At 47.9% G+C, this 4,621-nt stretch overlaps 1 long non-coding RNA gene across 1 annotated transcript; it reads right to left on the reverse strand.

Annotated features, from left to right (window-relative positions):
• Window positions 1–3,609: 3,609 nt before the first annotated feature.
• On the reverse strand, window positions 3,610–4,032 carry LOC117591622. Its single transcript, XR_004574438.1, has 2 exons — window positions 3,864–4,032; window positions 3,610–3,788 (listed from the first exon to the last, which is right to left on the reverse strand). It is a non-coding gene; the product is annotated as an uncharacterized LOC117591622 (long non-coding RNA).
• Between the last annotated feature and the right edge of the window lie 589 nt (window positions 4,033–4,621).

Genomic DNA, 4,621 nt, shown 5'->3' on the forward strand with positions numbered 1-4,621 from the left:
AACAACAGTGGCAGCAACAGCCCCCCAACTTTCGTCTGCCCCAGCCTCAGCCCCAGCCCCAGCCACGGCAGCAAAATCCACTCCAAACCTGTGTTGGCAACTGCAGCGCAGCCATGGAAAGTAACAATAAAAGGATCCAGCAACTGGAAGTGAAACTCGAAGAGATCCTACAACTTCTCTCCTCACTCGTCATGAGGCAAACTCCCACTTGTCGGTTACTAGAGGGATTACGGATCTGTAATATACTCTTAAGAAAGCAGGTTGTGGAGCCTCCTCCTGTGGGGGTAACGTATGCGGTAAGGTGTCTAGCTGCTGTCGTAGTTTAGACGTAAGACCTTGAGTCCACCTCATTCTTGGTTTTAACTGCTCGAACTCTACAAGTACTTGTCCCTTTTTGAGGTTCATTAGATGGTTCTAGAGACCAAAGGTGCCGACATAGCTGTTGATGGTTACATCACATACCATGCCAGTAATCCTGTAAGCCGGAGAAGGGGAGGTGTTGCCACCCTTGTGAGAACAGGCATAAAACACATCGCCCTACAGCCCGTCAACGAGGAGTCAGTCCAAAGTGCCCCTGTAGCCCTACTCCCGGATGATGGTAGCGAGGACGGCCTGATGATCCTGGCACCTTTGTACTGCCCGCCAGGTCACAGTTGGATTAAACAAAATTTCTCCCGCCTATTCACTCTCCTTGACCAGTCTGCAGCTGGATCAGTCAATAACAGCTACATGATCTGCGGCGACTGGAATGCCAAACACCCCTGGTGGGGTAATTTCAGGTCCTGCCAAAGAGGAAGGGAACTGTACGAAGCGATCCAAGAACGCAGTGACTTCCAAGTTCTGGCAACGGGAGGGTCTACACACTTCCCATACGACCGAAGGAAGTCTCCTTCGGCCATAGACTTTGCCATCACGTGCGGCATTAAACCCGACCATGTCAGGATCTACGCCTCCATGGACCTTGATTCAGATCACCTACCGCTAATAACACACATCTACAAATCCCGACGACAAAACCCAGATACCAAGACCACCCAAAACATTAGACTCCTGCCCAGGGGTTCTAATATAAAAACATTCCATTTGCACCTAGAACAATCCATCCACCTGAATACTGAGATCAACTCGGGTGAGGATATAGATGACGCGGTGACCATCCTCCACAACAATATAAACGACGCTGCAGCCAAAGCTAGCACCGAAATACGAAAATCCAACTTCAACCCCCGAAAATACCCTCCCCTCAAACTTGATGGACCTACGATGAAACTCTGGGAAGAGAAGCAGGATAGAAGAAGAGTCTTCCTGACACTTAGAACAATAGAGTCCAGGAAAAACTACAGAAGGGCTCAAAATAAGCTAAACAAGGCCATGGCTGCAATTAAAATCAACAAAGTTAATGACAAGCTGAGAGCAGTCAGCACAATGGATGGCAAGGACATGGCCAAGCTGTGGAAAATCACGAAAACCATGAAAAAACAGCCAATACCTAACTGCTCAGTTAAAATAACAGACAACCAAGACACTACCTGGACACGGTGTACCCTGGAGAAGGCAGAAGCCTTCGCAAAGCATCTCGAGGAGAGACTCAGCCCCCAACACACCAGCACAGACGCTGAAAGGGCAGCAATCATCGACGAATGGCAGAAGACAAGGGCCAAAAAAGCGAACGACAATGCGATAAGTATACAGCAACCGGGACACAAATTCACTAAACCAATCACACTGACAGAAGTTAAGAATGAGATTCGTCAACTCGTCAGAAACAAGGCCCCCGGATTAGACAACATTGACAATGGAGTCATTAAGATCCTGCCCAAGAAAGCTATCCTGTACCTAATACTTATCTTCAATTCCATCCTACGCATAGGTCACTTCCCGAGGGCATGGAAACATGCCATCATTACAATGGTCCCGAAGCCGAAAAAGAATCCAGCAAATATGGCTTCCTATCGCCCAATAAGTCTCCTTTCTGGACTCTCAAAACTATTCGAGAAGCTCCTATTGAGGCGGCTAATGCAGGAGGATGCCTTCAAAAAAGCCATCCCCGCCCACCAGTTTGGCTTCAGGAAAGAGCATGCCGCTGAACAGCAACTAAGTCGTGTGGCCCAATTCGTCCTCAAGGCGCACGAGGATAAGAAGGTCTGCTCGGCCGTGTTCCTGGACATCTCGGAGGCCTTCGACCGAGTCTGGCATGAGGGTCTACTTTCCAAACTCATCCAGGTCCTCCCACTGCGCCTATACACTATCCTGGAGAGCTACCTATCCCAGCGTTCATTCGCAGTCAAATGCTGCGACGGTATACGTTCGAGGACGGGCGTAATCGCTGCGGGTGTCCCCCAGGGGAGTGTCCTGGGCCCCATCCTATACTCTATCTATGCCTCAGACATGCCAATGCCAATTACGGTCCACAGAGACCTCCCCAATATAGGGCAGAGAATGCTTCTAGCCACCTACGCAGACGATACGGCCATCCTGAGTGCTGCAGATTTCCCATCATCAGCGACTAGGCTTAACAACGGCTACCTGAGGGAGCTACTCCAATGGACTAGAAAATGGTCCATCACAATCAACGCAGATAAGACGGCACATGTCATATTCACGAGAAGGAGGAAGCTACTTGACAACGTCCCAATAATGGTCAACGATAAAGCGATTCAAACCAAAAAATGCACCACTTACCTAGGCGTTAAATTAGACAGCGAACTAAACATGTTATCACATGTTGCACTACTCAGAGCGAGAATGAGGGCTAGGGCAAAAAAGCTGGGCTGGCTCATTGGCCCAAGAAGCAAACTGCCTAAAAAATGCAAATCGCTCATGGTAAGGCAACTCATCGCCCCCCTCTGGCAATATACCCTGCCTGTGTGGGGCGCGCTATGCTCGGACACACAATTAAAGCGTATCCAGGGGCTGCAAAATATCATTCTACGCAAGGCCCTGAAAGCTGGGAGATACGCTAGAAACGACGCGCTCAGGGCAAGGTACAATATCCCAACAGTAGAGGAAACTTACCAAAAATCGAGCTCCAGGCTCGCCAACGCCCTTGCCGCCCAGGAAAATCCCGAAGCCCGGAAGCTAGCCACTAATCCATTTGTACCGGACAGACTCCTCAGGCCAAGATACACTCTCCAACTACAAAAACACTTCCATCCGCTACAACTGCAAGCCAACACTGAGCCAAACAGAAGCTCAAACAACGCTACCTACTTGCACGACCTAAGGATCCAACAACGGGAAAATCTACCCACTCTACTACGGCTCCAAGAGGAGGAACTTGACAAAAAAGAGGCTGCAAGAAAGGAAGCCATCAGAAAAAAGAGAATTGAAGACGAAGCGCGCCGGCCATTCAGTAGACTCTGCGAAACACTAATTAACATTTACAAAAGAAAATACGTAAGCGGAGAATACACAAGAGAGCAAGCTATTCTCAAGGTCAAGGGCCAACCCCTGTCAATAAAAAGGCTAGTTGTCCCTGATTGTTGCCCCAGCATGCCAGTCACCATAACCATCTCAGACGACTGCATCAGCAGAATTACCATTTCCGACGACAGTGACGCCGCAACCCCACCACACTGACCTGAAAAACAAACAGCAACAAAAAAAGAATAATAATAAACAATCCAATTTATAAGCCAAAACAACAGACAACAAGTAATATGCTACGCCTCCCACAAATCTCTACGCCGATCATCCACTCCAATCGATAGCCCTCCCTTGGTCCATGGAGAGAGTAATAGCTGAGGACTCTGCCAACATTCATCGACGGCATAGGCACACAGAGAAACCTGAAAATAAAGAAAACAACAATTCCACGCTTAAATAATAAACAAACACATAAAACAGCAAATACACACACTCACCTACAGGCGGCCGGACCAGCAGCCGCTTGACCGTGGTCTGATGTTTGACACGGGGGGCGCCCAAAATGCCACGCCCTCAGCAATATTTTCTCGCCTACATCCACTCCAAGCCCAGTCGCTTCCTCCTGGTCCAAGGAAAGCCCGCTGGATGCGAGTATAGGCGGCCATTTACTCAGCTGAGAAACCTGAAATAAAAAGAAAAATCAATTAATTACCAAAAAATACAGAAATAAAACAACAAAAATACATACCTACCAACCAGCAGCAGCAGCAGCAACAGCACCCAATTCAACATCGAAGACGCTGCCCTGCACAGAAAACTGAAATAAAAAAATGAATAAATAAAAGCAAATACAAAAACAAATGTCAACAAATACATATTCTCACCTTCAGGCGGCCGGACCAGCAGCCGCTCGACCGTGGTCTGATGTTTTGTCACGGGCTCCCAAAATGCCACGCCCTCAGCAATTTCCACGCCTACATCCTCTCCAAGCCCAGTCGCTTCCTCCTGGTCCAAGGAAAGCCCGCTGGATGCGAGTATAGGCGGCCATTTCCTCAGCTGAGAAACCTGAAATAAAAAGAAAAAATCAATTAATTACCAAAAATATACAAACAAAAGAACAAAAACACATACTTACCAACCAGCAGCAGCAGCAGCAGCAACAGCACCCAATTCAACATCGAAGACGCTGCCCTGCACAGAAATCTGAAATAAAAAATGAATAAATAAAATCAAATACAAAAACAAATGTCAACAA

This window comes from Drosophila guanche, unplaced genomic scaffold (assembly GCF_900245975.1).
Source record: "Drosophila guanche unplaced genomic scaffold, DGUA_6, whole genome shotgun sequence".
Lineage (NCBI taxonomy): Eukaryota > Metazoa > Arthropoda > Insecta > Diptera > Drosophilidae > Drosophila > Drosophila guanche.